At 42.9% G+C, this 23512-nt stretch overlaps 1 long non-coding RNA gene across 1 annotated transcript; it reads right to left on the bottom strand.

Annotated features, from left to right (window-relative positions):
* Nucleotides 1-3940: 3940 nt before the first annotated feature.
* Nucleotides 3941-23028, bottom strand: LOC109281732 (uncharacterized). Its single transcript, XR_009462910.1, has 2 exons — nucleotides 22904-23028; nucleotides 3941-10037 (listed from the first exon to the last, which is right to left on the bottom strand). It is a non-coding gene; the product is annotated as an uncharacterized LOC109281732 (long non-coding RNA).
* Between the last annotated feature and the right edge of the window lie 484 nt (nucleotides 23029-23512).

The raw sequence follows: 23512 nt of genomic DNA on the forward strand, positions 1-23512 counted from the left end.
GCTGAGGGTGTACTTCCAGGTTGGTGATAAAGATACTGAACAAAACTAATCCCAAGACAAAATCCTGGGGCATTCCACTTGATACCAGCTGCTAACTAGACGTTGAACAGTTGATTACTTCCCTCTGAGCCCAATGATCCAGTCAGTTTTCTATTCACCTTACAGTCCAAACATCCAACCCTTAGCTTGCTTGTGAGAATGTCATGGGAGACCATATCAAAAGCTTCACTAAAGTCAAGGTATATTATGTCCACTGCTCTCCCCACATCCACAGAGCCAGTCATTTCATCATAGAAGGCAATCAGTTTGGTCAGGCATGAATTTCTCTTGCTGAATTCATGCTGACTGCTCCTGATCACCTTCTTCTTTTCCAAGAACTTAGAAATGGACTCCTTCAGGAAATAGTCCATGATTTCTCCAGGGACTGAGGTGTGGCTGACCAGTTATGTAGGTTCCAGTTCACCTCCAGCCTGCATACTGCTCCTTTACCTAGCTCAGTGCTTTCTGCTCTCTCCTGTGGGGTTCTAATAGCTAGTGGGATACTCCCTTATAGCTTAAACGCCCATAGCTGGGCTTCTATAGCTGGGCTGTCTGCTCCCTCTTAAAAGTGCCAGACCACCCTGTTACAGTCAGAAATGACTTTTTCATTTATTTTAAAATTTTGATTTTGGTTAATAATTTTAAAAGAAAGGTAGAATGGCCCTCTCCATTAGACCTGCTGGCTTTTGATGTTCTTTGCCTATGGTAAATATATTTTATTTTTCTATCATGTATTTTCTTCTGAGCTCCTGCTTGGACTGAGAATCTGCCTTATCCTCCGTGACAGCCTTCAAAGGATAAATGGATGCAACAGATCATTTTGTTTGAAAATAAGGTTTATGATACTTGAAGAAATCTATTGAAAAATAAGGGCAACCTTAAAGACAACATAAACCCAATCTTGCAAACATCATTAATCAAAGATTACCTATTAGAATAATCAAATTGAAAGTAAGAACTTTGTGCATGAACATAGACATTGGAATTTCTTAGTGTATTGTTTATTAATGCTAATATTTTCCCACATAGCAGTTGTTTATTTTACTATACAATACTGTGTCGAAATCAAGTAGCATCTTTTTATATATAGAAAATTTTATATCAATCCATTAAACAGAATGGAATATGCCCTCAAACTCAGAAAAATAGTGAGCAAAAACCCCTTTTATAAATGTGTCATTTCAAAATTTTCCATGCACTTAAATATAATGGTAATAGTTGCCTTAGGAATACCTATGAGAGATTGAGAGATTACATGGAAAAAGATGGACATTCATATACAATGAAATAGAATGCTTTGAAAATGCATTTCTCCACATGAACTGGAAAAATGTTTCAAGTGAATTCTTATTTCTTTTGAAGTTATATGTTTCTTTTAGCAACTTAACCAAAATAGGGTATGACAATAGCTATAACTTCATGAGATCATGAATTGCAAAATTGGTCTTCATTAGACATGAACAAATAGTTAACCATTTCACCTCAAATTGTGGCAAAACAGAACCAATTCTGCCTTCAGATGGAATGCTACCTTAGGAGTGGGTGGAATTGCTTTGCTAATTTTGAATTAATTCTAAATTGTGGATTCTGCTTAAGAACAACATGTAGTGTAAGAGTATAATTTACATTTTCTCCTTCCTCCTGAGGAAGGAGGGAAAGACAAATACAAGAACTGGGATCTAGAAAAGTACATACCGAAGAAAGTTGCAGTACATAGAAAACAAAATCTAGACAATTCCATAGCTGCATAAATCTAATTCTCCACTACTTTTAGGTGCCTGGCTCTTCTACATAGCCTCTCCTGAAGTAATGGCTCTCTTCCTCACATAGACTATACTCATAGCCTGTGTAATGGGCAAGGTGCCACACTTTGTCCTCTGTGTGGACAGTCCCAAGGACCTCCTGTATCTTAGACCTTGAAATAAACAAGAACTACAGTAGCTGTTACAGCATGTTTCATGGGCCTCCCCCCAAAAGGGAGTCAAGATCATACTCACTGGGCTCATTGTACCCATTTTATAGACCACTTGAGTGACCACGCAAAATGACAGCTTCTTTCTGATGTGCTCCATATGTGTATTCAGATTACTTCAAAGACCCTTGTTTAGGCACATGGGTAAACAGGCATGTCCAGTTGATTTTGTTTTCTGTGACTGCTGGGACTGTGTTCAAGGTGGCTATTGTAAATGGAGCTAGAGGATGTGCTTCCTCTACCTACCTTAAGCTGAACTACAAAGTCATTCAGACTGAAAGCATAAGCTTTGCTTTTTATATATGGAAGACTTGCAAAGCAAAAAAAAGTAATAAAAATGATAAATGCTCTAAGAAACTGAAGAAGTAGTGAAGAAATTTCTCTGTTAAAAATAATGAAAGTAGAAAACAATGAGATGGTCCCATGGCAGACTGCAAACAGTTTCACAGTTAAAGAAAAAGGAAAAAATGATTGTAATGTAAAATTATTTTCATATCCATGTTCAAGATCATGGCAAGGAAATTTGCAGTTTTGCTTCTTGAAAGCTCCCTTTTTATTGCTTAAAGGCTAAGTTAAACATTTTCCATTGACATCACTAGTCCAGGTGCAAACTTTTGGGTCCTGATTTTCAAAGGATTTGAACACCTCTTTCTCCACCTGTATATTCTAGAGCTTGAGCATAGCTGCTTCAGGAATGAAAGTACTCCCAATTAGTATCTCTTTTAACATTTTGGCCTTACATTTCCCTCTAGAATCAGGTGAGATGCAGTGCATTGATTCATAAAGGCATCTAAAAAATAGCTGGTTAAATATTGCTGTGGTGAAATTCACAGGAGAAAATAAGATATATATATTCAGATCTTATTTTCTCCTGTGAATTTCACCACAGCAATAGTTAACCAGCTATTTATATATACATAAACCAAAAACAACTGCTGAAGCTACATACTTCAGCATTCAGAAATACAGTAGTGTATTTCACTGAAGAAAACAAGCATATAAAGAGTAAATATGTAAGTTCTTTTAGCTATTTTTTCTGTTCCATGCTGTTTTGTTGCTGGATGCTCTTAGACTATTTGAGAAATGGGAGGATGGGGGGGAGCAAGGTAGACAGAAGAGGGACCAGATAAAGTGATTGCATAGTGCTGTGCATAGAAAGGAAAATGGAGCAGTGATAGACTTCGTAGAAGTGAAAGAAAAGATAATGAAAAACCATGTATTGACTAACATTATAAGAAAGATATTATTAAAAGTCTTTGGTATAGAAACTGAAGACAGCGCAAGCATGGGAAAAGAAAATTGACTATGCTTTTTCTATTGTCCCGAAGAAGTAAATAGAAATGTTACTGAAGGGGGAAAAGGGGGTGATTGTTACAATACAGCTGAGGTCTGGAATAAAGAGTCAGAGCATAATACTTTGGGTGACAAATACTTTCATTCATAGTGCAAACACAGAAAAATTAATGGATTTATTCCAACACTTTCAAAGTTTCCAAAGCTTGTAGGCCTAGTTTGAGATGCCTTATACAAGATGCTGACTGCACAGTAGCCTGGTACTACTGCACAGTAGTCTTGCATGACAAAAACAATGATGCGATGCTACTGCGCAGTAGTGTTGCTAAAAAGGATTTCACTAATACTACTGCTCAATAACTCAGGTTACTGAGCATTTATTTCATATTTGTTTATACCAGTACTAAATAAATGAGCAGTAACAACTGCTCAGTAGCATCTCATATAGATGCAGCCCTTGAGACTTAAGTGTGGTAAGCTTTTGTCTTGTGTTACCAGTGTCGTTGTTGCTATTGTCCTCATCAGGTATTATTGATGTGTTCTCAGTGCTGAAGTCTCAGGAACTGTGGTGTTGATAAAGTCTCAGTCAGGTGATTCCAACACCAATCTCATCTTAGAGAATGACCACAGGCTCAGTTCAGTTGCAAAGATTTAGCCAGGTTTATTGTCTACAAGAACAGCCCTAACATATTTTGGACTAACAAGTACATCAGACCAGGAATTACAGCATTTGTGCCTGTGACAAGGTAGTCACAACTACACCACACAGGATCCCCTAGGCCACTTCAAATTTCCCATACTTTCTATCCCTTTTTTATACGCTGATCAAATCAAATTAAGTATTTGCATTCCACCTGCATCTTGAATTTCTCAAACCATCCTGCACCATGGGTTTCTTCACATCCTGACCTAAGTGTTCCTGTTCTAGTCTTATCATACAGGCACTGGGATATCCTACACTTTGTGCAGCCATCTCCCCCTTCCACCTTCTGGCAAGAGTGCCCATCTGGCGCACATGCCAAGTTTTGCTTATGTAAAGAGCTCATGCATTGATCAGGTTTTCTGGCCAGGCCTACTTTGACCAAAGCTTTAGCAAAGTCTTTGTGATCACATTACCGGAAGGGTGAGTACATCTACCTCTATAAATTGGGAGAGATAATGATTCTGTGTAGCTCATCTTTAAATATAAGGCATGCTATAGGTGTGCAGAAGGGGCCTCTCAGCCATCAAGTCCAGTTTCCTGCACTTTCAGGCAAACATTTTTTCACAAGATCATCTACTCGAGGGTGTTAAACTAATTTAGCCCCGTGGGCTAGATGAGTGGTGCAGTGCCATCCCTGCAGGAAAAACCAGGCCCATAATCCAGTTGGCCTCCCCCCTACTGGATCCAGTGTACACAGTGTCCTCTCTGGCCAGTCACACTAGAGCAGCTGGTGGGGGGAAGAGGTGTTGTCATATGGAGCACAAGTCCTGGAACATCTAGAAAGGCTGGCGTCTACATGTCGAGCCATTACAGTGCAGTAACACTGTGTGTGGACTGACTTGGGACTAAAGTCAGTCCACACACATTGATCAGGTATTAGTCCTGGAAAGTCCTGGAACTTCCAGATGCATACCACATGCAGTGCATGTGGTACACATCCTGGACAGGCCGGGGCAGACATAGTGTACAGCGTGGGTCCCAGGCCAGCTCTAGCATGCTCTGCATGTGGCACATACCCCAGGACCTGCACATGGGCCTATCTGGCACATGGCACATGCTGCATGCTGTATGTGCGTCAACTCCAGACCCAGGGGCAGCACGGGGGGCCAGATAATGGGCCAAATCCATAGGCCATATCTCTGACACCTCTGATCTACTTTGTTCAGCCACAGAGAACCAGTTAAAAACCCTGTAACATACCAGGGTAGGGGAGCCAAGGATGTCACTAATTGCCATCCTACCGGCTGGGGGAAGCAATAAAGTTATAGATAATATATTAAATAGGGTGGCCAGCAGTGGTGTTAAACATTACACATTGTGGCTGCATACAAACATTCTGGGAGTTAGACTGTACAGATGTTCCTCCAGCCCCATAGCTGGAAAGCTTCATAGGCAATTTCTCTAGCCAAGGGGCACCAGATGGCTGCTCCCTGGGCCATGTCTGCCCTTAGGAGAGCTCATTAATCAACTGCCTGCCCTCTCTTCTGCCTGGGAAGGGGGTAGTTTATTAAGTGATATTTGGCAGTGACTGAAAAGCAGCAGCTGTCATAGACAGCCCTGGGATGACTCCAACCCTGGGAGAATGCACCCCCATCCCATCAATCAGGTGACTGACAGGAAGAAGCCATTCTCCCAGGGTGGGACCTCTCCCAGCTCTGCTCCTTGCACTTTTCTGAGATCCCCTGGAGGACTGCAGATAGGGAGGACCAATTAGCTACTGTTGCAAGGCTCTGGGAGCCTTGCTGAAGGGGCATAGCAGCCTATTTCACCCTGCCCTGCTCTGCTCCAGGCTAACAGCACAGTGAGGTGTGAGGCAAGGGCATTTTGCTGTGGCAGGAAGGCTCCTGAGCTTGCCATGTGGCACAGCAGCCTGCCTTGATCAAGTCTGCCCTGGGTCAGCTGGGCAGTAAGGGGAAGTCAGTGGGGATGGGAGCACATTTCAGGAAAGCCTCTGCAAGGTGGGCTTCTAGTCCCTCTAACCCTGCCCTCACCAATCATCTGAGTGGAATGGGGAATACAAGGGAAGCCAGTGCAGGTGAGAGCAAGGCTTGCAAGACCAATGTCTGGCTTTTCAATTACCACCCCTGCCACTCAGGTGAGGGAAGGCAAGAGGAAGCTGACAGGCCTGAGAGAAGGTGCCCAGAAGCCCCTACCTGCTTCTTACACCAAGACTCCTGAAGAAGAATTCCTAGTGTGAGAAGCAAGCAGGGAACAGCTTGAGGCCGCTTCCCATCCTGCCCCTCCTCCCCTTCTGTCTACAGCAGGGCAGAGCAGCAGTTTTCAGAAGGGATGGGGGCCTCCAGAAGGCCCTAGCCTCCAGAAAGCACGGGGGCCTTTCTCTGGGTTCCATTCCTCCTGGTTCTCAGGGGGTGCATCTACATGTGCATTTACTGCGCACTAACCGTTTTTTGGGCCAGTGTCTACACATGCAGCCATTAAAGTGCAGTAATACTGTATGTGGACTGACATAGGGCTAAAATTATTCCCAAGTTAGTCCATACAAACAGAGTTGCTGCACAGTAAGTCATCTACATGTGCATTATTGCACACTAATTAATCAGGCTCACATTTGATACCTGCATCCAAGTCGGTGTAAGTCACCATAGTTAATGCACAGTATGGGTGTGCATATGTAGACATACAGCTGTACTGTGTAGGTTATTGAGCAGTAAACTAAATTACTGCACATTAAATGTGCACGTGTAGGTGTGCTCAGGGGGAGTTAAGCTGGGAGAAGTGTGCAGACATTCTGTCTCCTGGGGGGAAACTATCCTGGGAACAATATAACCCTGGTTGTTCCTACTATACTAAACCCCACAACCCCAGAAACTGGTACAGGAAGCAAAAAAGGGAAACTCCCATTTTTATATAGAAAATGCTAGGGGTCAGGGTCACAAGCCAATGGGCTAAAGAGAAAGGAACAGGTAAATAAACATTAACATTAACATTAAGGTACAATTAGGGACTAGGTAACAGGCAATAAGTAGCAACACTGGTGAATTCACTCAAGTACAGGTAGCACTACCACTGGTATGTACACTCAAGAAACAAACCCTCCCATACTTCTGGAAGTGCTTCAAACCAGCCTCTAGTCTGGAGTCCTCAACTGCAGTCTTCACGTGCTTCCATGTCCAAGTCCCGCTGCTCCGGTCCGCGGTCCCAGATCTGCCGCTCCTCTAGGATCTCCAGCTATGCATTCCCTTCTGCCGCTGTGTCCTGCACTCTGCCACTGCTTTCTGCACCCTCTCCCTTTGTCTCCAGGGGGTTGTAGTCTACATGCACTCAGCACAGCTCTGCAGGACTGTTCCTCTTGGGGACTTTTGGAACTTCCAGTCCAAATCTAGTCATCTGGGCTGCTTTCCTGCTGTTGCACATGCACATTGCAGTGAATTATATTCAGTTCACACAGTATATTACACTAGGTTATTTCTCTCCTGGAATGGACATTTTTGCTCTCACAGAAAAAGCTTGAACATTTGCACACTTTTACTTTGACTTGGAGAACAGAGATTCCTCCAGTAGAAACTGAACGTTGGTACGTGGCCTATTAGTTTACAAAACACATAAAAGACATTCAAGAATTCTTCCATTTGATCTCAAACCAGATTGTTTCATCCAACAAACTATTCTTCTAGCATGACTCATGCATGCAGCACTAAAGTAGTACAAGCCCATGAATAAGGCTACATTCTTCCATTGCTCCCTTACCGTTTTCTCTTTGAGTAAACAAAAAGTAAGATTTTGATATCCAGCTATAAGGCTTTTAGTACTGGTAGACCGCAACTTAGTTTGATTACATTCCTGTCATGATATAGTTTTACTTTGGTAATAGATTTACAGAGTGTATTTATATGCTGATTCTGGTTCTAATTACTAGGACTGCATGAAATTTCACCAGCTGTTTCATTTTGATGCTGTTTTGACTTGTTTTGAACTCAAAACAGTGGAATTGAAATGAATTAAGGGCTTCAAAACAGCCTCAAAATGAAATGAGGGCATTCAAAACATTTTGAAAGTTTTAAAAAGTTTTGAATTCTGAAGCTGAGCTTGCCTGCAGGGAAACAGAAAGTAAGGAGAGGGAGGGGCAAGTGGGGGAAAAAGGAGGGAAGGACTGCTCTGATATGGACTGTGTAGCTGGCCAGTGACTGTCATCCTTCCTCGTTGTCCCTTCCAAATCAAGTGCTCTGGAGGAGGGATGGAAAACACACGCAGCCACACATGTCATGAGTTTTGCTTGTCAGCAGTCTGAGGTTCAGTTTCCCAGAAACTCCTGCACCTATCTCCTTGAAACTTGGCAGGTTTCGTGGCCTTAGAAGAGGCTACCATCCCTTCAAGAAAAGACAAAATTGTAGGCAGTTTTGTGCTTCCCCATTATAGTCCATGGGCAAAACATCAAAACAGTGAAACAGTTTTGATGAAACAAAACAGAACAGTGGTTTCAAAACAAAATGAAACTCAAAATGAAATGCTGTCCCATTGAAATGTCAAACGGAAGTAGAAATGAAATGGTGCTGTTTCACACAGCCCTAGTAATTACTGTTTCCCTTAGTATTCCTCATTTTATTCAAAATAGTTTTTTAATATTTAGGAATACTTGATATCTCAAAGCAGAAGGGCCTTTTTAACTGGTGCAATATAAATACTGTCAATAGTTAAAATGTTGCAGTTTCCATCTTCAGTATGACCTGACAGTGTATCTAAGAGGATATGTAAGCCATGAGGTTTTATGAAGCTTGGCTGTGCTGTCCTTGAAATATATGCAGCATTGCCTTTTCTTTTTCCTAACGGAAATAATCTTTGAGCAAGCATTTAGCAGTGAAATTTTTCTGAAAACAAACATTTGAGTTAGTTGTGAGCCAAAGCCTTCTGGGGCCTTATTTAGCAAGGTAATGAGTGCCTTTAGTTTCTATTTTACCTTGCATAGGAGATGAGGATAAGTGGTTCATTGCAAGAAATACTACGAGCTCTGCAGGACTGGGACACAGGCTTTATATCTGTTGCGCATGAACTTTCCTGTCAACCCATTTTTTCCCTTACTGTTGAGCACATGATCTCATACAGTATTTGAGATTAAAAGAGGTAGAGATATTTCATTTTTTGTCTGTCTTACCATATCACATGCTGTTAAAATTGAGAGAGAGATCATTATAAGTAGGGTGACCATACATCTGGCTTTGGCCAGGACAGTCCCAGATTTCGGAGGTCTTTCTTCAGTCTTTCCCTCCCTACTAACGTGCCCACCTCACCCCAAATTTTGGTATCATCTGCAAATTTGAACAGGTTGCTTTTCACCCCATCGTCCAAATTGCTGATAAAGAAATTGAAGGGTGCAGGCCAAAGGACTGAGCCCTGGGGGACTCTGCTGCCCACTTCCCCCAGGTCAAATATGCCCCGTCCACCACCACCCTCTGAGTACGACCCTTCAGCCAATTTGCAATCCATCTGACTGTGCAGGCATCGATGCCACAGTTGCCTAGTTTTTTAATGAGGATGGGGTGGTTGACAGTGTCAAAGGCCTTGCTGAAATCCAGAAAGACTACATCCATGGCGACATCTGCATCCAATGCTTTTGTGACCTGATCGTAAAAGGCAATCAGGTTGGTCTGACATGACCTGCCTGTAATGAAACCGTGCTGGTTGCCCGTGAGCATCATCCCCGATACCAGCTCATCACAGATGTGCTCCTTGATGATCTTCTCAAAGAGTTTCCCCAGGATTGAGGTAAGACTGACAGGCCTATAGTTGCCTGGGTCCTCCCTCCTCCCTTTTTTAAAGATGGGGACCACATCGGTCATCTTCCAATCATCTGGAACCTGACCCAAGCACCACGAGCACTCATAAAGCTGTGCCAACGGCCCTGCAATAACCCCTGCTAGCTCCCTCAACACCATGGGGTGGAGAGCATCTGGACCTGCTGACTTGAACACGGCCAGCCCCTCTGGAAGCTGTCTAACCCGGTCCTCCTCAACCTTAGGTCTTGAGGCGTTCCCCTCGAGTCTGTCTTGAATCATGGTGGGGGAGTCCTGGTCCCTGCACAAGAAAATGGAGGTGAAGAATTTGTTAAAGAGGTCTGCTTTCTCCTCTTGCAGGGGCCCCGCATTTCCTGGTGCCTTCTTCATCCTCCCTATATATTTGAAAAAGGACTTTTTATTATCTTTGATCTTGGATGCTAGTCCTAGCTCTATGTCCACCTTAGCTTTCCTAACAGCCCCCCTACAGGCCTGAGCAGTGGAGGTATACTTCTTTTTGGAGATAGCCCCCCCCCCCCCTTCCACCAGGTGTACGCTGCCTTTTTGGCAACCAGGTATTCCCGGATGTCCTTGGTGAGCCAGGGAGGCTTTTGGGCGCTCTTGCCCCCCTTGCTTCTTGTTGGGATCATCACCCCTTGGGCCCTGAGTATTGTCTCCTTAAGGAATGACCACTCATCTTGGGCACAGAGTTCCCTTGCCCTCAAGAACCCCAGCGCCTCTCCCACTAATCTCCTCAACTTGTTGAAGTTGGCATTCTTGAAGTCTAGGGCTACCGCCTGGCTGCAGGCCCTTGACACCCTGCGCTGGATGAAGAATTCCAGCAAGCGATGATCACTATCACCCAGGTGGTCAAGGACCTGGAGCCCCTTTACCAGATCATTGCCTGTGGCCAGGACCGGGTCCAACAGGGCATTTCCTCTGGTGGGACTGTGCACCTCCTGGGTTAAGTGAAGGTCCTGTATCTCGGCCAGGAACCTCCTAGAATGGTCCGACCTGGCTGACTGCTCCACCCAACAGATGTCCAGGTAATTTAGATCACCCATGACAACTACATCCCTTGTCTTAAGTGCCTCTGCAAGCTGCCTCGAAAATTCCCGGTCCAGCTCCTCCCCTTGGTTGGGGGGTCTGTAGTAGACCTCCACCATTAAATCCCTCTCCCCATGACCCCCTTGTATCTTCACCCAAAGCACTTCAGCTTGCCCCTTCTCTGACCCCATTTTGCTGGCAGAGGATGTGTATTGCTCTTTGACATAGAGCGCCACACCCCCTCCCTTCCTTCTTTCTCTATCCCTCCTGTACAGCCTAATGCTAACTGCCCAGCTGTGGGATGAATCCCGCCACATTTTGGTAATCCCTACAGAAATTCCCTATTAGGGGATTCCTAATAATTCCCTATTAAGAATAAACAACCCGTCAAGTACAATATAAAACCTTGAACCCATTATCAAGTATTTTTGCACGCTGAGAACACAGTTTAAATTCACACTTTCTTATATAAATTAGAAGTGTTTGACATTGGTTTTTACTAGAAGTGCTAAATATTTGTAATAGATCCATAGCAACATTCAAGTTTCCTCAAATCTTCAGGATGGATTCTGATATTCATATTGAAAAACCATAGTACACTTTTGTTGTAACTAAAGATAAGTAACCACTGGTTGATAGCATTATAGAGTTTTGAAGCTATTTCATTTCCTCACAGAAAAGGACAATCACATTTATGCAGACTGAGTGTCCATTTTTCACAAGAAAATCCTATTGCAATATTTTTTTTACTGTAACCAGAAATTGAAATTCTGGAATTCTTACAAGGAGGATTGGTGCTCTGAGATTTCTAGCACAATTTTACACATCAATGAAGGTGTTTCGGTAGTCTCTATAAGCACCTATACTTTAAGTTACTTACGTCAAACTTACCCTCCCACAGATGCCCACGGTAGTTTAATTACCCCTCCTCCATGAGTACATTTTATCCAGAACTTGCAACTGTGTAAGGAACTCACAAGAGAGGCAAGTGCAGACAGCAGTTATTAGGTATGGAAATTCAGTTCCCTTGAGTGTGATTCTTAGACTTAAATAGTTTAATCACAGATGCTGTGAAACTGCAGAGAAGCCAGTTTCCAGATATGCCCTTTGCTGCAGATGGTGAGCTACCAAATCATTTCAAAAGGGAATTACAGTAGCTGTAAGAATAAACTGCAGAGTCATGCAGGCTGTTAACCTGGGCACAATACTTTGTGATAGAAGTAGACTGTTACATAATAAAAATGCAGTAGGAAAGAATGAGCAGCAAATGAAACTGCTCCCTACTATCACAACACTGTGGGTGTTTTCTCTTATCAAAACTGCCAAGGTAACAGAATTCAGGAGTCCATTCCTTATTTCATTCATTGCTTTGAAAGCAACTGTCACCAAAGCATTTTGTGTATTAGCTATGACGTTAAAAACATGAAAACTCTCACAGTTTAGCACAGTTCCCAATAAAAAGCAAGGCAAATGTTAAAAGAGATAGCCCTAATACCAGGCTGAAGCTCATTACCAATGTGTAAAGGAGAAAAAAAATTAAGTGGAAGGGAGAAGATAATGTAGGTTGGAGTAGATTAATTAACTCAGCAGCAGGATAGTACTTGTAAATACAAAAATTAAAAAATCTGCAGCAGGATAGTACTTGTAAATACAAGTACTATCCTGCTGCACAGTTTTTTACTCCTCAGCAGTGCACATGTAGACACTCACTCCTCAGCAGTGCACATGTAGACATGTTGACTGGCTGGGGCATCAGGGTGCTTAAGTGTGGGGGCTGCCTGCCGGCTAGCCTCACACTGAAGTACCCTCATGTGTCACTCAGCTCTTCTGCAGAAAGTTGAGTTTGGGGGAGCAGCCCCAGGCTGGCAGGCTGACTCTCTGGGCCCCCTGCCAGCTGGGGCTGCTCCAACCCAGCTCAATATGCTGCGGTCCTGGGTGCACATGCAGATGTGATGCCTGGGAGCAATAAACTCTGGAGCAATAAGCCCCAGAGTTTATTCATGTGCACTAATAACAGGTGTAGATGTGCCCAAAGACTGTTTGAACTCCTGAGGCCTATGCTAAGAACCACCCAGCTGACTGGAACAAGGTTTACAAGGTTACAGCTCAAATAGCTGTTGTCTCAGACTTCAAAGCTCTAGAAAGTCTTCTAAAATCCTGAATGTCAGACACAAAGGAAGACAAAGCTGCTGTTAAAAGGTGACCTCAGAGACTCTGAGCAGGTGACCTCAGAGACTGACTCAGACAAAGGTAGCTCCAGTTGACTTTGAGGATAGTTCTAAGTAGTATTGTATTGCATTGACCTTAAATGGAGCCAGTAAAATCAGTACAGATTTTTTATAAGGGAATGGGGCTAGGGAGTAATCATATTTCAGCTGTCCTCCTGTGTGTCACAATCATTACATTTTTAAAACTTGAATATGATAAAACATATGGGTTCATGTTGTAAATTCTGAACTGAAGAGGAGTTTGTTGTCTTTCTTCAGGCCAGTTACAGTTAATTAGAGAAGCAACACCAACACTCATTGCAGCCATCTTCAAAATCAGGAACACTGATACTTTGACATAGCCCCAAGGTTTAAAACTATATCAGTGAAATGCTGGCGCACATTTTTTCAACTGGGATCCCAACCCATTGCATTACTTCTTCTCCCTACCACTAAGCTTCAGTACTATCTTATCTGCTTTGTTTTGCTCCAGCATCTTATCTTTGCCTGATCCCTAGAAAGTAATGAGCCTATAGAATTGAGGCTTGAATAAAATAGACTGAGATAATAGTAAACAGTTTACAGATGATATTGCAGCTCATACAGCCCACAATCTCTCTGACTGGCTACACAGATCAGTTGAACAAGATGATAAGATGGAACCTGCATGTAAAAGCCTTTCGGGAACACAAGCAATCGGCCTTCATTATCCTCAGTGTGTCTTGTGGATGTATGGCATGCAATAGCCCTGATTATGAGAGGACAGGGAAAAAGAAAGCAAACCCATATATTCAAACCATGGTCTCCACTAGCAAGTCTTTTGTTGTATATGAAATATGCAAATGCAAAACATAATTAGCACCATTTTCCTAGAGGTGTTGAAGTAGGGGCAGTACCAGCCTCTTCCTGGTGGGGGGCTGAAGTGGGCTAGACAGAAAATTGGGGGGTTGCACTATACATCTTCTGGCCAAATATACTTATTTGGCCAGGTCAGGAGCACTGCACCTCTGTGGGCTGCGGGCAGGAGCAGGGAGAGCTCACTTGTGTGGGGTGAGTGGCAGTAGCCTGAGGGGGACGTGGGGGACTTGGATAGGAGCAGCTATGGGGGGGTCTAAGGTAAATTTTGAGGTGGCTATATCCCCCTCAAGCTACCACTGTTTGCTGCCCCTGATCTGAAGTCAGGCAGAAGGTAAGGCAGGGTGGCACCTTAGGCCATGTACAGACGACCAGGGGTGTGCAGCTTGTGGTGCCGTAAACCTCTTTGTGGTGCCACAAACTGCATGCATAGAACACTAAAACGTGCCCTGCTCTGCAAGTTTGCCACATGGGGACAAAATTTGCTTTTGGGATTTCCTGCTGCTCCACCATGCCAGGAGCCGGAGGATCTGGGAAAGGCCAGTTTGCTCACAGTGGGACAATGTGTACTGCTATAAAGCATGCATACAGGGGTGTGCACTGTGGCATAATGTAGCAGCAAAAATTTATGCCACTACTCTTTGTGCCATTGCAAGTGCATGCCTGTGTACATCTAGATGTGGCCTTAAAAACTGACTGGTTCAGAGGCATGAGCTTTCATAGACAGCAGCCTGGGTATGAAAATACATACTATAAGGAAAGGGAGAAAGAAAGGGCATGCTACTAAGAAAGTTAATCAGTGGGTTGTTTAGATCAATTGAGATGAACAAGACAGTGAACACCTGGAGTATCACTGGGGTCAACAGCCTAATCCCTTTAAAATCCATATTGTGAATTCAATAATGTCCATGGATGATTTCTTGTTCTGCCCCATTTCGCAATAATGCTTCTGTCCTGGGTGCAACTTTGCAATCCTGTGTTTTGAATATCAATCAAAGATTTGCATATGAAATATTTTTTTTAAAGGGTATGGTTACATAATTGTGTCTATATAGCAAAGGTAGTGTGCCAGGCAGTGGTACCAACAAATATGCCCTGCTCTGATCCTCTTGGGTTGCCTCTTAAATGTGAAGCAGTATAGCTAGTGACTTAGCTCACAGCTAGACAAAGGAATTTTTTTGCAGCTTGGTTGTGGCATGGAGAGTTAATTTCATGGGCATTTCCCAGTGGCCCCACCCCTCACTGCTGATTGGCAGAGAGACCCTGGTGGGGAGGAAAGATAAGGCGGTGGCCTAGATGCTGGCTGCCCTTAATGCCTCCCTGACAGCTTGTGCCTTCTCCTCCCAGAAGGGCTGCAAGGTAGCGAGGAATGCTAGCTCCCACTGGAGAGCCAGAATTTTATTTTTATTATAATTTTTTTAATTGATTTCACAGACAATTGTGGATTTTGTGGTTCCTGCAAAATCCATGAAATCAAGAATTAAGTAGGTCCCCAAGTACAGTTACATCTATGCAGTGATACAGCCTGGCTAATCAGCATGGGGTGAGCAAATTTGCACTTGATTAACTAACTAACCCAAAAGACCATACAGATACGGCTATGCCAGTTTCAATTTAAAGAGTGGCCCATACAGAGCAACACAGTATGTTTGAAGGTGCTGTGGCCTGGCATAGTGTGAGCCTGGCTTAAGTCTCTTTTTTACTGAAGACACACACAGAGAAAAAAAATCACCTGTATGACCCTTCTTTTAATGTGTCTCCGGTGGGGTTTCATTCAGTAGCTAATATGTCTCACTTAATAACAGTCACTTATCATGTAAAGTGGAGGTAGCAGTGTAAAGGCTACTGACCTACCAGCACACCCATCTGAACAAGAGTACAATGAGGTCAAATAGTGCCACTTGCATCCGTGTTCTTCAATTCCCTAACCTCATAACAAGGCACTTCTTGTATAGCAGTGTGAATGCTGCTGCTGTTTGCTCTTTTCCTCCCACCTCCTCAACAATGTATTGTGTTGTATTTTTAGCAGGGATTTGAGTGGTGAATAGTATCCATCCCTCTGTGAATGTCAGCCTGCCTGTGTGATGATATCTTCTAGGAGGCAAAGACTATCATTTGTATCTTACTGAAGCATATGCTCTCTCTCTGCTCTGTGCATTTCTTTTTTTTTTAATTTTGTTTATCTAACCATTGGAGGAAGCATTTTCACACTCATTATATACATACATACATACATAACATGCACACACATGCATGCACACACACACACACACACACACATACTCATTTTATACTAATTAATTTATTAACACTAACCAGAAGTGTTTTTTTGTTAATCTTTTTATAAACACCACTAACCAGATTTAGCAGCACTCAAAGACAATTATATTTTATCCCTAATCCATACAGCTAGGGACAGACATTACAAATAAACCAGTTTAGGTGATCAGAAATTGGTTCAAACCTGTAACAGAACAGATGTTCAGTGCACATAAAGTTTAAATCAGTCTGAAAATGGCGGAAACTGGTTTGAGATAAACCTGGTTGAATGTTGTATCAGAATGAACTGATTTGGGTCCAACCAGTTTATGAAATGTCTGTCCCAGACCTGTTCCTGGTTTAACTTAAACCAGCGTCCCCCATCATCCCAGATACATTGCAACCCTGAGCTGGGCTCTGTGCTCCAGAGTGGGGTTGGCCCAGCCCCTCTGCTCCCTAGCTAAAGCTCCAGTGGGGGCTGCAGGAACAGCAGCATATGTTTGGCTTTCCCTTGCCCCCCACCAAATCACTCCCTGCTCAAGCAGGGATTTCTCCCTCCCCTCTCCCACAGCCTGGACCGGACCACAGCCAGCATGTGGTATGCTAACTAATGCTGAGTTGTGTCCGTGTAAGGCAGACAGGACAAAGGCAGACAGGACAATGTCTGCTTAGGGTTTTTTGGAGCTAATCAGCAGGTCAGCTGGTAATGTCCCTCTGCTCCTTCCTTGGGAAAAGCTGCTGAAGAAGAGCTTGAACTAATGAGAGAATCTTTTGTTTTCTAGATGGGGTGCTAGATACTGTGTTATCAACTCCCTGCTGGGTCCCTCTCTGGTCCCTAATCAGAGCATCCTACCAGGGCCTGGCCATGCCCCCCCTCCCTTATCTCAGTGCTGTAGAAGGGAAGGGAGGGCTGCTCAAGTGTCCCCTGGCTTCTAGCTTAAGTCACTGCTGGCATGTGCCTACATTTTCTCAGTCCAGAGGGAATGGCTGTGTAGTTGCAAACTGATTTAGTTTAGCCAGGTTAGACTAACCTGCAAAGATTGAATCAATTCAGGCTAAATCTTTTTGAATGTCTGTCCCTAGTCTACTCTGGAATGGGAGGGAGTAAGCAGCATTTCACCACAGAGAAGCAGCATGACTTATGACATTTCTGGATCATATAGATCTCCAACCAAAACCCCACAATGGTTAATTCTGGTAAGAGGTCTTCGTCATTCTGGTTTTATAATTGACCTTTTGTGGTGAAATAGGGTGGGCATCTATTGACATTCAGAAAAGGACTCAGACCATCACAGAAAAGAGGCTGATTCTCTCTAGAGTTAACTTCTGATTTCTTAGTGGATCCTGAGACTGACTGACCCTGTTAGAATGTGACTTTGGCCTGATACACAAAGCTAATAATCTCTGTCTCAAGGGGAGAATAGCTACATGGATTCTTATCTTTATGATGTGAATATTTTCTGCTCAAATTTTCTCCCTTCATGAGCTTTTCTTTAAAAAATTAGAAGAGCCTTACTTTCTTCATGGGAAACAATCATTAGTTTGTAACCTGCATATGAATGTCACAGTAACCTGAAAGCCATTCTGAAGGCAGTCCATTTTCCTAATTAATGAGCATCCATATAAGGAGAATCCACCCAAAAGATAGCACTGCTTGGCACCCTGGTTAGCCATTTTAGCAGTTAATTCAAGAAACTAGCCTCTCAAAGCTGGAGGTGGCACATTGGCACAGGTAGAAGCCAATCAGATGGACAAAGTAGGGAAGCCTGTGTGCTACTTCTTTATGACTGCAAAAGAAAACATATACAAGGGATCCAAGTAAAAGTATTTTTAAAAAAATCAGGTTTTAATTTTCTTAGTTGTAGTCTTTAAAGTGATTCAGCTAGCTCAAATTATTTCAGCAAGACCTGGCTTTGGCTATGACATTCAAGGATAGAGATTTAATTATGGACAAACATTTTAAATCTGTGAAAAGCTATACTATATAGTTTCAATATTTGAAATAATTATTTTTACATAATTAATGGTCCTGCTTATATGTAAGGAGACATAGTAGACATTTTAGATTTTTTTGATAACTTGTTTAAGAGTTTCTTTTAATTTTGCTTACTAGATGATCTAATTATAAGCACCTCTCTGAAAGCACAGGAACTAACCATCCTGATGTGCAAGAAGAATAGCAAATGTGGCAAGTGACCAGTTGGACTTAGCATTTTTTATTAATATATGTTTTACTGTATATATATATAACTGTTCTGACAGGCCTTGCCTTGCTGCTAGGACCCAGTTACAGAGACAGATGACTAGGGAACAATATTGCTCAGGCATGCAGAGATGAAATTCAGAAGGCCAAAGCGCAATTGGAGTTGCAGCTAGCAAGTGCTCTGAAGGGTAACAAGAAAGGTTTCTACAAGTATGTTAGCAACAAGAAGAAGGTCAGGGAAAAATGTGTTTTTTTTATTGAATGGGGGAGGCAACTGAGTGATAGATGATGAGGAGGAAAAAGCTGAAGTACTCAATGTCTGTTTTATCATGGTCTTCACAGGCAAGATCAGCTCCCAGACTACTGCACTGGGCAGCATATTTTGAGGGTAAGGTGAGTAGCCCTCAGTGGTGAAAGAACAGGTTATGAAATATTTAGAAAATCTGGATGTGTGCAAGTCCATGGGGCCAGATGCAGTGCATCCAAGAGTGCTTAGAGAGTTGGCTGATGTGATTGCAGAGCTCCTGGTCATCATCTTTGAAAATTTATGGTGATATGGGGTGGTCCCAGATGATTGGAAAAGGCCAGATATAGTGTCCATCTTTAAGAAAGGGAAGAAGGAGGATCCAGGAAACTATAGACTAGTCAGCCTCACCTCAGTCCCTGGAAAAATCATGGAGTGGGTCCTCAAAAAATCCATTTCTAAGCACTTGAGGGAGAAGAAAGTGATCAGAAATAGTCAGCATGGATTCATCAAAGGTAACTCATGCCTGAAAAACCCGATTCTCTTCTATGATGAGATAACAGTCTCTGTGGATGCAGGAAAAGCAGTGGATGTGATATGCCTTGACTTTAGCAAGTCTTTTGATACTGTCTACCACAGCATTCTTGCAAAACAGCTGAGGAAGTATGGGTTGGATGAATGGACTATAAGGTGGGTAGAAAGCTGGCCAGATTGTCAGGCACAACAGGTGGTAATCAATGGCTCAATGTCTATTTGGTAGCCAGTATCAAGTGGAGTGCCCCAGGGGTCAATGCTGGGGCCAGTTTTGTTCAATATCTTCATTAACGATCTGGAAGACAGGATGGAGTGCACCCTCAGCAAGTTTGCAGATGACACCAAGGTGGGGAGTGTAGTAGATATCCTGGAGGGCAGCACTAGGATTCAGAGTGACCTAAACAAATTGGAGGATTGGGTCAAAAGAAAAGTTATGAAGTTCAATAAGGAGAACTGTAAAGTCCTGCAGTTAGGACAGAAGAATCCTATGCACCACTACAGGCTTGGGACCAAGTGGCTAAGCAGCATCTCTGCAGAAAAGGACCTGGGGGTTACAGTGGACAATACCTGGAAATCAATCAGCAGTGGGCCCTTGTTGCCAACAGCATACTGGGCTGCATGGGTAGGAGTGTTACCAATAGATTGAGCAAAGGATTTATTCCCCTCTATTCTGCACTGGTGAGACCACATCTGGAGTACTGTGTCTAATTTTGGGTCCCCCACTACAGAAAGGATGTGGACAAATTAGAGAGAGTCCATCAGAGGGTAATGAAATGGTTCAGGGGCTGGGGCACTTGAATTCTCAGGAGAGGCTAAGGGAACTGGGCTTATTTAGTCTGAAGAAGAGAAGACTGAATGGGATATTGATAGCAGTCTTTAACTATCTGTAGTCTGGTTCCAAAGAGGATGGAGCTAGACTGACTCAGTGGTTGCAGAACAAGGAGCAATGGCCTCAAGTTGTAGCAAAGGAGGCTTAAGTTGGATATTAAGAAAAAAAACTTTATTATTAGAAGGGAGGTGAAGCACTAGAACAGGTTACCTAGAGAGATGATTGAATCTCCATCTTGGAGGTTTTTAAGGCCTGGCTTGACAAAGCTTTGGCTGGAATGATCTAGTTGGGAACGGTCCTGCTTTGAGCAGGGGTTTGGTCTAGATGACGTCCTGAGGTCCATTCTAGCCCTAATTTTCTATGATTTAAGAATATTTCTTAAAGGTGAGAGGAAAGCATTTTATTACAAAGGATGATTTTTTTTCTGCAGATAAAAGCACCGAAGAAAAATAGGAAAATGAGATGGCCTTAGTTTTAGAATTATTTTATACCTTCCTTACCATATTTCAACAGTTGAATATGGTATTTTTAAAAGGTGACAATTGACAGTGCTACTGGTGGATATCAATTGTCCACAGAAAAAGTAAAGAAGAGGCTATGGCAGAGCAAGCTGTTCTGTTATGTCACAATGGGTGTGTCTACATGAGATGCTATGGTGACGTAGCATCAGTAGGCATGAACCATGAAGCTGATGCTACTGTGCAGTAGCAAAGTTGCTACTGTGCAGTAGGGTCAGAAATGACCCATGTGCCACTGGGACTGTGCAGTAATGGCAGTTTTTATGCAGTCATTTGTGCATAGTTGTGTGCACATTTAGACACACCTGCTGTGTCTTTTCTCAAACAAGCTCTAGCCAATTTTATTGATAATTTTCTGTTACCTATATTGAATATACTAATCTTGGGGGAAGCACAAAATTCTGGGAAGAAGCAAAAGCCACTTTAAGCAAGAAACCATCAAGGCTTTTGAGTTCTCTAATAGATGAGCATGTTTGCTTTGCTGATCTAAGTCACTGATAAATGTGTAATACTTTCAGATCATCCCTATCTGGATCTATATGAATTTGAAGTGGAGCTAAATTACCAAATGGATGGAAAGCTGTTTAATCTCAGTGAATTCTTAGCCAAAACCAAGGCTATCTTGACCTCAGTCATTAAGCTCCAGTACTCTGATGATACTATAGTATGTGCTCGCTTGGAAGCAGGTCTTAAGGCAATCATTGACATCTTTACCGAGGCACACAAGAAAAAATGGGACTGATGCTTAACATTCAAAAGATTAGGATTCTCCATCAACAAGTTTTTAATGAGCAGTCCCTAGGTCTAGAAATTCAAATTTAGGGTGAGAGTCTGGAGAACTTTGAGTTTTTCCTGTACTTGGGAAGCCACCTCTCACAGAAGCCTCAGATCAGCAAAGAAATCCAACATCTTCTCAAATGTCCAAGTGCAGCCTTTGGGTGCCTGAGGAAATGAACGTTTGAAGATTGCAACATCAGATTCGAACCCAAGCTTATGGTTTACCTAGCAGTTGTGATCCCTACCTTACTGTACAGAGCTGAGACATGGACAACACACAGGAGACACCTCAAGTCACTGGCAAAGTATTATGAATGCTGCCTGCAGAAGATCTTTTAAATCCAATGAGAAGACAAACCCACCAAAATTAGTTTCCTCTTGCAAGAAAACACCATGAGCCTTGAGGTGATAATCATCCAATGCCAACTTTTCTGGGCTGGCCACATCATCCAGATGTCCAACTCCTGAAGCAAGTTCTATTCTCCCAGTTTAGTCAAGGTGTACTTTCAAGAGGAGGGGAGAGAAAGCACTTCACAGATGTCCTCAAGGCCAACTTCAAAAACTGCAATATTGACATCAATTCATGGGAGACTATCACCCAGGACCAGTCCAAATGGAGGAAGAGTATGCTGCAAGGATCTCTGTACTTTGAAACAACATAATGTCAACAGGAGATAGAAAAGCAGGAGTGGCAGAAAAAGTGTGATGGACCAAACCAAGAATCCAGTCACCCACTCTGCACGGAAACACATGCCCAAGTTGTAATAGAACCTCTCAATCCAGATTGGCCTTGTCAGCTACCTTTGGACCCAAAGATAAGGCAGCTCAATCATCCTTAACTGCAATGGGTTGCAGGTGATGTGGATCTACAGAAGAAATAAGTCTGTCATAGTCATGCTTAAGAAGCTGTAGCTCAAGCTGCTACAGCTCATGTTTTTAGCTTGTAAAGTCTCTGGTTCCATCTGCAGTGGTGTTGGGCAAGTTAGCACCTGGATCACCACTTGGATAGATCTGGAAATTGTATTATTTTTTTTCTAGATTACTTGTTTATAGTTATTTTTTCACAGGTTTGATTTCTGTTATGGACAAATATTACGTTCAATTGGAAGATGACGTTGACTTTAATGACATCAAAGCATGAGAAGCTGAAATGGACCAAGGCTTTAATTTCTGGTGAAGAACAATAAAACGAATGTAGCCTGGGTACATCCAGGGATGTTCCCTGTCTGCCAGTGGAAGGGATGGGGTGGTCAGGCAAGAGTGCTGAGAGATGGCCCTGCCACCTGGGAGCAGTTCCCTCTCCTCTCTACAGAGCCAGGCCAAGACCAAGCACTTAACTACAGTAAAATTTCCAGTAACTGGCACCTTACAAGCTGGTGGAAGGGTCAGTGATGTTGCAGGAGGGGCGGTGATGCCCCAGATGCAGTGGAAGATGCAGCAGCCCAAACAGGTAAAGGGGCACCTGTTCAGGCCACTCAATTAACCAGCATATTTTGTTGTCCGGCATCCCTCATTCCCGGGGGGTGCCAGATAACAGAGCTTTTACTGTATATACAAATGTATTGCTACAATAAATAAATATGAATAAGAAACATTAAATATTTACAGTAACATTAGTATTTGACTGTGTGACGGGGCACCAAGTCTGCCCCTTCACAGAAGTTTGGGGGAGTGAAGGAAAGCAGAAAACTTACCTTAGCAGCCTCTCCCAGGAGAAAAGTCGCGGGGCTACCCAGATGGGGGAGAGAGAGATCAGGAGGAAAACAGAAACAAAGAGAGCAGCACATGTGAAGGGAGAGGGGAGAGAGTGCCTGCTGTGAGAGAGACAGCAGATGGCAGGAAGGATTTAAAGGGGAAGTAACCCAGATTTAGCTGGAAAAAGAGAAGAAAACAACCCAGAAGAAACAGGGAGAAACTACAAGAAAGAGAAAAGGGAATTTAAACATCAAGTAACATCCCAGAGACTTAAAATTAAGAGAAAGGAATGAGAATGAATGAAAACTAACAAAGAGAAGAGAACCCCACAATTTTGATATCAGTAATAAATACAAGGAGACCTAGGATTGCTATTTGCTTGGGACCCATGCGGAGGAGAATGGGGCAAGCAACCAAGAAATTGAGAGTTCTCAAAGAGAGAGGGAACTGAATATATATAAGATGTTATTTATCTAAGAGGGACATAATAGTTTTGCAGAAGAGTTATTTTTGTTGAACCACAGACACGGTATCTTCCTCATCTCTCAGGACTGTGTTTATTTCTGTACCTTATTCCATCAGAGTTGTGGCAGGTGAGAAATAAAGGA

This window comes from Alligator mississippiensis, chromosome 1 (assembly GCF_030867095.1).
Source record: "Alligator mississippiensis isolate rAllMis1 chromosome 1, rAllMis1, whole genome shotgun sequence".
Lineage (NCBI taxonomy): Eukaryota > Metazoa > Chordata > Crocodylia > Alligatoridae > Alligator > Alligator mississippiensis.